Source organism: Felis catus, chromosome B4 (assembly GCF_018350175.1).
Source record: "Felis catus isolate Fca126 chromosome B4, F.catus_Fca126_mat1.0, whole genome shotgun sequence".
Lineage (NCBI taxonomy): Eukaryota > Metazoa > Chordata > Mammalia > Carnivora > Felidae > Felis > Felis catus.
In genome coordinates this window covers 70,336,235-70,350,154 of record NC_058374.1, presented here as the reverse complement: position 1 = coordinate 70,350,154, position 13,920 = coordinate 70,336,235, and the positions used below count along the sequence as shown (strand labels likewise).

General features: G+C 39.0%; 1 long non-coding RNA gene across 2 annotated transcripts; it reads left to right on the top strand.

Moving 5' to 3' along the window:
- Positions 1-8,363: 8,363 nt before the first annotated feature.
- LOC111561352 lies at positions 8,364-11,934 on the top strand. 2 transcript variants are annotated; one of them, XR_006600663.1, is made up of 2 exons: positions 8,364-8,893; positions 9,900-11,934. It is a non-coding gene; the product is annotated as an uncharacterized LOC111561352 (long non-coding RNA). The 2 variants fall into 2 exon arrangements; XR_002743864.2 differs by having other exon boundaries at positions 9,896-11,934.
- Positions 11,935-13,920: the final 1,986 nt, after the last annotated feature.

Here is a 13,920-nt window from a genome sequence, read left to right as displayed (position 1 = left end):
AGAGCAATGTAATTAGGATAAACAAGATGCTAAAAGAGCAAGCAGGAGAAACCCTGAAAATCATTAAAGGCTTCACGGAAGTGGAAGCTTTTGAGCTGAGTCTTGGGAGGAGTTCATTAGGCAGATGAGAAGCTTGGAGCAGAGAAGACAGAAGCATCAGGGACACAAAATAGCCTTGCACATCTTACGCTTAGGAAACAGCAGGCATTTCAGTATGCAGGGGAGAAATCCAGGTTTAAGAGGTCACATCATAATCTGTTGTTTGCAGAGCCATAGTAAGGAGCAGGAGGAAAGGCTACTGGGAAGTTTCAAAGTTCCATGTGAAAAAATTGTAGCAGCCTGAACTAAGACACAGAGACAATGGATGCAGGTTTGAGAGGGATGAGAGAGGAGAGATGGGAAAATTAGAGATAAGAATTTTAGATGTATACTAAAATTGTAACGGCATGGCAGCCACAAGAAATGGTTTACATTTACACTCATTACAAGTTTACTCTTACAAGAAGTTAGAAATGCTTGGGATGAAGCCTGAACTTTTGAAATTGATGCCAGGGAAGTCAACGACGATCCCACTACAAAACCTCTCTTGGCCCTGGTTATCAACAATGGAGCAAATTGGAACTAATGCACAAATATCTTATAATGCAGCATGGTGGAATAAAAACACATGATCCTTAGGGGCTAGGAGGACTTGACCTTGAAAACTGTCTGCACTACTCTTTAACCTTAAACTCCAAGTCCAGAATCACTTCAAACATGATGCTGATGATGACCTTTACTCCCTGTGTACCACTTGAGAAAAAGAAAGGATGCATGTGTACATTTAAGCTAGATAAAGACACACAGAAGACAGGTTATTTTTAAAGGGAACTATAAATACAGGAAACCAACTTCAAAAGTCATTACTGGAAAATGGTTCACAACTCCTCTCCTACCATGCCCAGGGGTTTATCAAAACCAGCATCCTTGAGTATTCCACATTTGGTTTCAACTACTGGATGTCTTAATCACCCTAAAATTGGGAAGATACATTTGGTCATTATAATGAAGATACAAACTAGAGTTCCATTTCCTGAAAGCAGATAGAGAACAGGTAGTCAGTATTCCTGTGAAGCACACGGCTGGATGGCTGGTTCGGCTCAGCCAGTTTAGAAATTAGAATAAGGGTTCTAAAAGGTGACGCATACTTGAAAATAAATTTCGGTGCCCACAGAGATAGGCCACGGAATGTCCCCCAGTCAGAACCAAGATTTTTCTCTGAAAGAGATTACATGTCCATACTAACATAAAGACAGTTAGATAATCATGGCCCCAGATGTTTATCTTATAATTTGAATAGCCATCAAAATTTTAGCCTAGAAAAAAATTAAAGCAGGATTCCCAATAGCACCTTGGGAAGACTCCCATAAAGAAACAGACACTTTTAGTAGAGCAGAACCGTAGAATAGACACGTAAATAAGGAAACTTGCTGGATAGGGAAGTTTTTCCAAAAGGGACTTCAATATCAAGAGACATTTATAAAAATGAGAGCTTTATTTGATAGCACTTACTCTGTAGCCATTCTTTGTGAAACTATTATGTAACAGAATTGGTTGTCATTTCAAGTTATTCCTGGTTGCTGACAATAAAACCATATATTTGGCATCTAAAAAATTGGGGAGGGGGATATTAAATAGTTCTTTAACAAAAACAGAAATCAAAATTAAGTGTATTGGATGATAAACGCCATGAGGGGAATTCAAAGAGCTTTTGTGAGCCCATGATTAAAGCCTTGTTCTCAAAGGATGCAGTTGGAATATCTCACTCCCCAGTCACCCATAGACAACATAGATATATTCAGGTTTTGCAGGTCTTTCTCCAAATAGTGTCAGTTGCCTTTACCAGCACTTACACATGTAATGTCACTTAACGGTCTTTTACCTTCCCCATGAATTTAATGTATATCGTCATTAAGATTCTAAAAAGTCACTGATGCTAGAAATACATACATACATCACATGTACACACACACATGCCTACATACCTTCCTGCCAGTTCAGAAACAGGTGTGCCTTTTTTGCTGTTACCAGCAGCTTCTTCTCCTTCCAGGCTTTTTGCTTTCTTGGCCTTTCATCAGCGGAGCTGGTGTTTACCCTCGAGCTGACATTTCAACGTCAACCCACCAGGTGTCCACAGTCCTCTCTCCGATGACACTCCTGTAGCAGATGGTGCAAATGGCCTGGCACATACATTCTGATTCATTGCAAAAACCAAACTGCCAGACTGCTGACTAGTTTGGCAAGAAAGGGAGGAAGTTGTTGCTAAAAAAAAAAAAAATATGAATTATCCTTCATGTGGTGACTTTGGACTTGTCCCTGCTTAAAGATGATTAGTAATTTATTTAACCAGATTAAACAAAAGCTTTTAGAGGAGTTCCCTGTTTGCAAAGATGGCCATAGGCAACGGGAACTTATCTACATAGAATAAGAGGCAAATAATAGAAAGTCAAAACAAAATTACATCAAATGCAAAATGTGAAAATAATTGTTTTAATTGACTAAATGGGGACAGTAGAAGGCGTTTTGGGGGTTGGGCATTTTTTGTGGGGTTTGTCTTTTTTACTTCCTGATGCTATTCCAAAATCTCTAATACAAACTTGTTTTTTAAATAATACCAGTAATCTGTAATATTAAAGGTTTTTTCCAAAAATATTTTATTATTTTGTACAAAGTGCTTCTTTTTGCCCATTTGGGAACAGGAACTTTGAAAATGTAATGGGATTCTACAAGGTAGATCTCCACAAATGCACACACATGCACGTAGGCCTGTTTTCTTTGAGAGGTAAAGCCTTGGAATTAGATCTTCAATGCCCCTTTACCACTTCTATTAATCTGCTCTAGTCTTACTTACTCTGGGTTAATTTGAGGTCTGCCATCTGCAAGTCCTTCCAGTAGGATCTCTGGTGCCTCCCTATGAAGGTTCAGCCACACTCACTTCCTACCCCATGCTTCAGTCATCAGTCACAGATTTCTGGAATGAGTCATGAAACCAGCAACATGGGGAGGTCGAGATAAGTGTCCCCATACTCTTGCTCATAGCACATGCCCTATACTGCTGGACTCCTGACTTGAGGTTCCTGCCTCCTGATGGGATCCTGGCCAGCCTCTATCTAGGGCCACCTAAATTTTATAGCCCACATCCCAATATATAAACCTGTTTCCATTTTCCTTTACCCAAAGTGTCCAGTACAGTAAGGTCCCAGCATGCCTCACAGCTGAACACCAGGGATAAAGAGAAAATCTTAAAAGCAACTGTAAAAAAAAAAAAAAAAAAAGGAAAGAAAAGAAAAGGGAAAAAAAGATAAATTACATAAAAAGGAACATAGGTGGGGTGCCTGGGTGGCTCAGTCAGTTGGTTAAGCGTCAGACTCTTGGTTTCAGCTCAGGTTATGATCTCATGGCTTCATGAGTTTGAGCCCCTCATTGAGCTTAACACTGAGAGTGCAGAGCCTGCTTGGGATTCTCTCTCTCTCTCTCTCTCTTTCTGCCCCTCCCTGACTCACACTGTGTCTGTCTCTCTCAAAATAAACAAATAAACTTAAAAAATTTTTTAATAAATAATAAAAAAGGAACACACATAAGGATGACAGCAGATTTCTCATCAGAATTTGTGGGGGAAAAAGTGTAGAGATGTTATCTCTAAAGCACTGAGAGAAAAAAACTGCCAATTTGGAATTCTGTGAAAGCAAATGTCTTTCAAAAACAAAGGTGAAACAAGCACTTTTGCAGACATATAAAAGTTGAAAAACTGTATCATCTGCCAGCTTATAGTACAAGAAATGTTACAGGAAGTCTTTCTGGCATAGAGAAAATGATAACAGGTGAGAATATGAATCTATATAAAGTAATGAAGAACACTGGAAATGGTAACTACATGGTAAATACATAAGATGTTTTTATTATTACTTAAATTTTTTAAAAAAGTGATTGGTAGTTAACCAAAAATAACAAGTATAAAAGTAAAATGTATGCCAACAATAGCACAAAGGGATGAATGTGTATAGTTGACTTTTGAGCAACATGTGTTTGAACTACATAGGTCCACTTACATGTGGATTTTTTACAGTACAGTACTGTAAATGTATTCTCTCTTCCTAATGGTTTTCTTGATAACATTTCCTTTTTTCCAGTTTACTTTATTATAAGAATACAGAATATAATACATATAATGTACAAAATATGTGCTAATTGACTGTTATTGTTAAGGCTTTCAGTCAACAGTAGGCTATTGATAGTCAAGTTTAAGAGGAGTTCAAAGTTATACTCTGATTTTTGACTGTGCAGAGGGTCAATGCCCCAACCCCTGCATTGTTACAGGGTCAACTGTATGCTATTAAAAAGTTTTTCTATAATTCATAAAGTAGTTTAATATCACTTGAATATAGCCTGTGATAAGTTAAAGATGTATACTGTAAATCAAAAAACAACCACTGAAATAATAAAACAAACTGTTACAGCTAATAAGTCAGCAAATGAGATAAAATGAAACCTTATAAAAATATTGGGTTAGTTCAAAAGGCAGAAAAGAAGGACAAGGAAACAAAGAACAGATAAGACAAATAGCAAAAAGATAGATTTAAACCTAATTGTATCAATAGTCACATTACACGCAAATGGTTCAAAATACCCCAATTAAAGGGCAGCAACTGTCAGATTAGATAAAAAACATAATTTGATGCCCCTACAAGAAATGCACTTTAAATATAAAGACACACACAGGTTAAAAATAAAGGATTGAAAAGTGCTAACACAAATCAGAAGAAAGGAGATTTCAGAGCAAAAAAAATATTACTAGAGATAAAGAAGTTGCTTCACAATAATAAAGGGGTCATTTCATTGAGAGGTATATAGACATTTACGCACCTAACAACAAAGCTTCAGCATGAAACAAAAACTGCAGAGAGAAAAAGATGATTCATAATTAGAGAGATTTCAGTACACATCTCAATAGTTGATAAAAACAAGCAGACCAAAAAATCAGTAAGGTTATTAAAGACTTCATAACATTATCAACAAACCTGACCTTGTTGACATTTATAGAGCACTCCATCCAACAATAACAAATATACATTCTTTTCAAGGACATAGGAAAATTGTCCAAAGTAGATTATATTCTGGGCCATAAAACAAGTCTCAACAAATAAAGAGGTTTGAATTCATACAAAATATAGTCTCTGACCAGAATGGAATTAAATTAGAAATCAGTAACACAAATTATATGGAAAATCCCCAACTATTAGAAAATTAAATAATACATTTCTAAATAACCTGTGGGTCAGAGGAGAAACCAAAAAGGAAATTAGAAAGTATTGTCAACTGAATGAAAATGAGGACATATCAATATTTGTGGGGCCCCACTGAAGCAGGATTTATAGGAAAATTTATAGCACTAAATGTACACATTAGATACAACATCAAAAACATATCTATAGAAGAAAATAATGACAAATTCAACTTCATCAAAATTTAAAATGTCTGTTCTTTTAAAGACCCTGTTTAGAGAATGAAAAGACAAGCCACAGACTCAAGAGAAAATATCTACAAAACACGTATCTGACAAAGGATATGTAGCAAGAATACATAAATAACTCTCTACAGTCAATAATAAGAAAACAAACTAAGTTTTAAAAATAGACGTTATTTGAATAGACACTTCACCAGAAAAGTTATAGAAATGACAAATAAACTCATGAAAAGACACTCTACATCATCACTCGTTAGAACAATGCAATCTAAAACCACAATAAGATAGCACTACGCATCTGGCAGAATGGCTAAAATTAACAAGTCTGACCATAGCAAGTGCTAGAAAGATATAGAGGAACAGGAACCTTCATTATTGCCAGTAAACATGTAAAATAGTACAATTGTTTTGGAAAACACTTCGGCAGTTTCATAGAAAGTTAAACATACATGGGCCATATTTAATTTTTTAATATTTTAAAACTAGATGGGTGCCTGGGTGGCTCAGTCAGTTGAGCGTCTGACTTTGGCTCAGGTCACGATCTCGCAGTTCATGGGTTCGAGCCCCATGTCGGGCTCTGTGCTGACAGCTCAGAGGCTGGAGCCTGCTTCGGATTGTGTGTCTCCCTCTCTCTGCCCTTCCCTGCTCATGCTCTGTCTCTCTCTGTCTCTCAAAAATGAATAAACGTTAAAAAAAGTTTTTTAAATAAAAACTAGAAATATCCAAAATGTGCACCAACAGATGAATAGATATACCAGTATATATGTGCAATGGAATACCACTTGGCAATGAAAAGAAAGAAACTACAGATAGACACTCTCTCTGTAGATAAATTTCAAAATAATCAAGCGGAGTGAAAGAAGCCAGACCTAAAATGAGCAACTATTTATATAAAACTCTATAAAATGCAAACTAATCTCTAATGGTAATAACAGGTCAGGGAGGGTCACGAGGAAAGTTTTGAGGGTGATGGATGTGTTCGTTATCTTGATTGTAGTGATGCTTTCATGGATGTAGACGTAGATCAAATCTCATCAAGTTTTATGCTCTAAATATGTGCAGTTTATTATTTGTTAATAATACCTAAAGTTAAAGTAAGGACAGACGTTGTGTAAGGGTACAAACTGAAAAGTTGTGAGTAAATCCTAATGAGAGATCTAATATATACAGTAGAGTGAATATAGACAACAATACTATATTGTGATCATCAAACTTGCTAAGAGACTAGGACTTAATTATTCCAACCACCAAGAAGAAGTGATAATTCTTATGTAAAGTGATAGAGATGCTATCACTAAAATAGCAATCATATTACAATATATAAATATATCAAGTTAATATGTTGTACACCTTCAATTTATACGGTGGTATACAGCAGATAGATTTCAATCTTTTTAAATTTTAAATAATGGATAACACTATCAGAAAACAAAATACCACCCTACCCTTGATTAAGGTCTTATCAGTAATATTAAAACCGCTGACTATTAGAGATCATCCAGTTCAATGGTTTTCAAGCTGTACTCTAAAGAGGTCCCTCAGGGCATGGAGAAGGACAGCTGTGGTCTACATACCTTCCTTCTTTTTCAAGCAAGCATTCTGTCCTTCATCTGACTTTTATATTGGGCTTCCTTTCAAGCTATCATCAGAAAAAAAAAGGAGTCTGTTGCTTCAAACAGTTTGGGAATTACTGACCTAATACAAACCACTCATTAGGCAGAAAAAGAACTGCAGGCCAGGTGGAGTGATTGCTTAAAGGCACACAGAGCTAGAGCCAGACAGAACTTGAGGCTTCCAGATCTCCCACATCATGCTCTCTCAAATGCATTCCCCTGCCTCCCCTCAGAACCCCACAACAGTGTTGGCAAGTGGAGATGGTTCCAGGTAAAGAATCTCAGAATGAGGCTCTTGTCCTTTTTACATAAGTAGGAACATTATCTTGGAGCAGTCTAAATGATGAAATATTTCCAGGTATCTCATAGACCCTTATACTGCCAATGAAGTATCGAAAAAAAAGTGCCAGGGCTGTGTTGAATTGCATTTCTTTGCTCATGTTTTAATTTTTTCAATTAGAAAACATTTTAATGTTTATTTATTTTTGAAAGAGAGAGAGCACAAGCAGGGGAGGGGCAGAGAGAGAGGGAGACACAGAATCCGAAGCATGCCCCAGGCTCTGAGCCTTCAGCATAGAGCCCGACACGGGGCTCGAACCCACGAACTGTGAGATCATGACCTGAGCCGAAGTCAAATGCTTAACTGACTGAGCCACCCAGGTGCCCCCTCTTTGTCCCTTTTTTAACTTCATGGGATGTTAGATGAATGTTATTGAATACATCAAAAATTTGCCTTTGACTTACTGAAATAAATCAGGAGAAAAAGAAGTGTCAATAGAAGTCAGCGATTCAGAATATAGGCATTGGAATCCATCAGGTTCAGATCCTAGCTCTGCAAATTCCAGCTATGTTTGTCAACAGACAATTCACTTAGCTCATCTCAACCTATTTGCTCATCTTTAGAATGGAGCTAAAAAGCCCTCACTGCAGTGAGTTGCCATGGGAGTTAAATAAAACAAGACAGGTGACGCATTTATTGTGATGACTGAGCAGGATGAGAGAGGCAGACAAAGATAAGATCAAGTGGGAATATTAGACAAGGAGGCATGACTCTGCTTGATTCAAAGTAGGTGCTGTCAGTGTTGTCCACTGCAAGAAGAGGAAAAGAGCAAGACTAGAAACAGATGTTTGTCTTATCCACAAACACTTAAACACTTAAAACCTGAAATGAAAATTTTAAGCTTCATTTGGAATGACACATATTTTAGAAACAAGGACCCTGGCAAGCTTGACTCCTGACAAGTAGCATCAACAACCTAAGTTTTGGTATAAAGTAGACCCTGATCTCCAGGGATATGTTCCAAGACCTCCAGAGGGTATCTGGAACCACGGATAGTACCAAACCCTATATATAGTATGTTTTTTCCCATACCCACATACCTGTGATAAAGTTTAATTTATCAATTAGGCACAGAGTCACAATAACTAATAATAAAATAGAACAATTAAAATATACTATAGTAAAAGTAATGTGAATGCACTCTCTCTCCCCCTCTCTGTCGAGATATTACACTGCATTCACCCTCCCCCTTGTGATGATATGAGATGATAAAATACCTACATGACAACATGAGGTGAGGTGAATGATGTAGGCATTATGACACGGCGTTAGGCTACTATTGACCTTCAGACGACATGTCACAAGAAGAATCATCTGCTTATGGACCGTGCTGAACCCTGAGAAACTGAAACCATGGAAACCAATGGCAGATAAGGGGGTACAACTGTATCTTTCTGTTTTTCAAAGAACCAAACACCTAGACCTGATCCCAATGAGGTAGGCCAACCTGACTTTCCAGCTGAGATGCTCCCATCCCGCTGTCTACTGGCTGTCCCAGAGACACGCCAAATGCAGATTGCCCAGCCCCAAATTCTTTATTCTTAATGCTGCTATAATTACCACCCTACCACACAACTCACAAATTCTGTTTCTCTCCATGTATTCTCTACCTCACTTGTGGCTTCAGTGTGGCAGTGACTATTTCCGCATGACAGAGAGCTGGGAATCATCCAGATTCCTCCCTCATGCCCCACATTCACCAGATCTTCAGATTCCTTCCATTCTCCATCTAATGCTGTCCTCTCTCATCTGTTTCATGTCTTCAATGTTCTTACTTACAGAAGCTACCATTTCTCCCCTGAAATTTGCTGACAGCTTCCTAACTGGCCTCCCTCTGTCAATCTTGTCCTCTCCTAAATCAGCTGCGATACCCACAAATGTCTCTCTAAAACATAGGGGAACCAAATCACTCTGCTGATTGAGCCCTTCAGTGTGCCCCTATAACTACGAGACAAGCACAAGTTCCTTAATGACATAAAAGCTGCTTCCTGGTGAGACTTTTACCTGGATCTCCAGCCACTGAGCTGTCCTGCCCTCACCTTCCCATCTTTATGCTCCAGCAATAACGCATTTCTAATTACTATAAGATACCATACTTCTGTGCCTTGAACATGTGATTCTTTCTGCCTAGAATGCCCCCTCCCACCTCCTGTTGTCCACCACCTAGTGAACTAGGAACCTTCCATGACACACCCCCCCACGGGTCCCCCCACAAAGTTAAATACTCTGGTGTTTATGTTTATACTGTTGCCCACATCAGCCTGAACTATAAGCATTTGTTTAAATGACTTTAAACAACCACTTATTCTCAACGTCTCTCATTTAAGTGTTGTGCCTTCTTCATCTATATATCCTCAGTACCTTACTCAGTGCCTGTCATATGGTAAGAACTTGATCCAATGTGACTGTTTACTGACTCTTGATTCTCTTTCTGTTCAGACAGATACTATCTTTTCAGCATCTATTCTGGGAATTTCTACATGCCCTGGTTATAAAGCCTAATAGAGATCAACTTTGGAATAAAACATCTTCTGCAGTTCAAAACAGAAGAATTGAGGGGCTAAGAGTTTGGAAAGAGGGCATTGGGTCTCACATGAGGGTAAAAGCATTCCTACACTGAAGATCATTAGCTGGGACAAGTGACGTCCATTCTGGCATTGTGGAGGTGGCAGGCATTGTGAGGGGACCCGAACTTCATCAGTGTTGATGCTTTAGGGACTATAAATCGGTCTTTGGCACTCCCTCTGGCAGGTGGTGCCCTTCATCATGAAAAGATGTTCTGTCACAATGAGTCAAATGTTTACTGCCTTGAGTCAGCAGCCCCAGCTCTTCCAGGTCAGCACCCAACTGAATGCGAACAACATCTCATTAACAAACACCAAAACCCACGTGTCTCCTTGAGACATTCAGCATCAAACTGGAAAATGCTCAAAGCCAGCTCTCCTAAATCCAACAGGATTGCAAAGGTGGTAATCGTCTCCTTACTCTGCTTTATTATACATCATGGTTATATAATTAATGGATTCATTTAATGGCCCCAAAACTTAATACCCTCATACTAACTTTAAATATCTCTTTCGTGTCTGTTTTGCCTTTTCTGAGAAACTTCTTTTCTTCTTGCATCGTCAAATCTAAAGGAGAAAGGATTTCCTTTAGGTTTACCAATGAAAGCAGAAAAACCTAAAATTTATCAGGATGGAACTGTCCTTTATGGGAAAACAATACCAGCACTCTAGAGTATGATGGCACATTAATGACATGCAAATTCCTCATGTGATAAGACCTGATTCTGGACATTTTCTTTCAGTAGAAAGCTCTCTCTCCACTGAAAAAGCTAACGGAGAATCCAGTGTGTCGTGATCGAGCAGGAAGCTATGTCTCCACTAACAAATATGGTCCAAACATTTAAAGAACTCAGTAGAATGGAATGCCACCGTGACCGTGCAGAAAGTCCCAGAAGAGAGAGCATCCTCTGTCATAGAAAACTCAATGCTGTTCTACCAAGAAAAGTGGCATGGCCTCATTCATTTGCCTTTCACTGGTGCAGATAGTTTTCTGCCCACTGTAGCACAAACCACATTTGTGTTTCTTCCATTTCAGCAGAATCCTTAACTTGAAATTAAATACCTGCATCCAGAGAGCAGAATACTATTCAGCACTAAAAAGAAATAAGCTGTCAAGTTATGAAAACACATGGGGAAAAACCCTAAATGTGTATTATTAAGTGAAAGAATACAACCTAAAAAAACTGTGTTTTGTGGGATTCCAACTATATGATGTTATGGAAAGGGCAAAATTATGAAGACAGTAAAAAGAGCAGTGGTTGCCAGGGAAGAGAGAGGGATGAAAAGGCAGAACAGAGACGTTTCAGGGCAGTGAAAGCATTCTGTGTGATACTACAACAGTGGATAATACATCATGATACATTTGTCCTAACCCATAGAACGTACACTGTCAAGAATGTACGCGTAATGTGAACTATGGACTTTGGATGATAATGATGTATCCATGTGGATTCAACCACTGTACCAAATGTACCCCTCTGGTGGGGGATGTTGACAGTGGGGAGGAGGGCTGCAGGGGGCAGGGGCAGGGAATACATAGGACCTCTCTGTACTCTCTGCTCAGTTTTGCTATGAACCTAAAACTGCTCGGAGGAAATAAAGTTTGCTAATTTTAAAAAATTACCCACCTGATTAAAAAGGCCTGTCCAGCCTGCTTATACAGGATATCTTTTCTGTTTTATTGGGCCATTTTCAAGTCTTTCCTATGCAGCGGAAGAGTCTTAGCAAATATCTCTTTAGATTTCTCTTTTCTAATGGCAATAATCTATCCCCTACCTTGTCCCAGGCAGTCTACATATAAGAGCTAAGGCAGAACTAAGAATGGGTGAGACATATACCTTGCTTGATTTGCTCTCCTTTACCAGAAGATGCTGGGTTTCCAAAGAGAATAAACCTAATGGGATTCCATTTTAATCAGTGTAATTGTTGCTGCCTTGGTACTGATCTATTACATTTTATTCACAGATATCAATTTCACGGCAAATAAATTGCAGTGGGTAAAAAATGCTTCAGAACCACATAACAAAAACAGCCCCAGGCCATCACGCACTGTGCTGTTAGTTGCCACAGTCAACCCTACTCAGAGCATATGTGGCCCTCTCAGACCCAGATACCCTTCAAATCAAGATGAAATTCATAAAGGCTAAAATTTTATGTCCCTGCTGCATCTAGGTTCCTGTAGCAGAGTCAGCCAGCTCCCTCCTTCCTCCAGCTCCTAGCTCTGGCCCACACTCAGTTCCACCATAAAACCTTAGACTTCTAATAAACAATAAAATTAACCAGAGCTCTAAGATAAATTGCTCTTGAAAGCATACAGTGATAAGAAAGAAAGAAAGAAAGAAAGAAAGAAAGAAAGAAAGAAAGAAAGAAAGAAAGAAAGAAAGAAAGTTCTTCCAAGGAGATCTGGGTGGAAGCAAATGCAAGCCAAATTTTCAAGATTTTACAAGAGTATGAAAAATGTCTTTTCCAGCACTGTGGACATGATGTTGCTTGTCTCAGAACCGCAAGTGTGGGGGGCCAGCCCATGAAAGATAGCAGGGAGCATTCATGCTGTTTCTACATTTTCGACAAAGACTTCCTAATGGTTTCTCCACTTGTCCTTTGCTTTTGCAGCTTTCTTTTGAGGGGGTAGGGTGGGGCCCGTTCCCCCTTTGGCAGTTGGTTATACGGTTCTCAGGCAATAAAACCTTGGACCTCCCTGACAGAGGAGCTCCCTCCACATTTGATAGCTCTCTCACTTTTCCACTCTTAATCAGCCCCCCACCCCATCCCCCACCCCAAGCACACACACATACAGTTTATATTACATGCTCTTTTCTTGTCAAAACAGATGCTAAGTGCTGTCCTACAATGGATTAAACCAACCCCATCTTCCTACCTCCTTCCACAGGGATTTTCAGAGCCTGGTAATCCATAAACAGAAAAACATAAATGTTCAGAAACAGGCCCCGGTATATTAGCTGCAGGCTGAACGCTTTGGTTTGAGCAGTGGTTTTATAATTAATTTTTTTTCTCTGGCACTAACCCAAGTGCTTGGGAAAAGTAAATCATATTAACATTTTATCTTCATGTTGCTACCCTATCTGCTGCGTTATTTGGCACCTTGGAGGAAACTCATGCTGCTTTCCTACTGACAGGAAGCTCTCTGAGCTGTTCCCATAGGTGGTCTCACACCTGCTTCTTGAGCCAGAGCACCAGCAGCTGTTATTCTAAGCCCTGATGTGAGTAGGCTGAATTTTGTCGACACATTTCCATGGTGCCATTTATGAGGTAGCGTTTGTGGCTGGAGACCACGTGAATTGCTACGTACCTGATTGAAGAAATCAAAATCTCATAGCATGATCAAACCACTTTTTTTCTCGTGTGGTGTACACACACACCCACAAGATCCTCCCACATTTAAAGTTAGTCACAAAACGAAAGCCAGAAAAAATCAGCACGTTAAAAAAGTGAAGAACAGCAACGTCCTTGCCTCTGCATCATGTATTTTCAGCTTAAATATCCGCAGCAGTCAACAGCCTGTGCTATGCCAGCCCCCTCTGCCAAGTATTTCACATGCTCCGGGTCTTCTGCCTTCCAAGAGGGGATATGCGTCAGATATGTATGCAGTGAGGAAAAGGTAAATAGCCCCCCAAAGCATAAATAATCCAACAAAAATCAACAAATCAAAACTATAACCATTCTGACTGATGTCTGAAGTATAAGCCTATTATCAATTCAATGTATAGTCATACAGGTTGGATAATGGGTTCCCAAACAAACAGAAGAGTCTTTCAATGCCAGATATTTGTAATCCAAGCTATATAGTATGAACTTCTTGTAAATTGTTTTCTACGTTCACAAGCCACTGGTGGCTAACCAAGTGTGCATATACCTAAAACTATCTATATCCTTATGCAC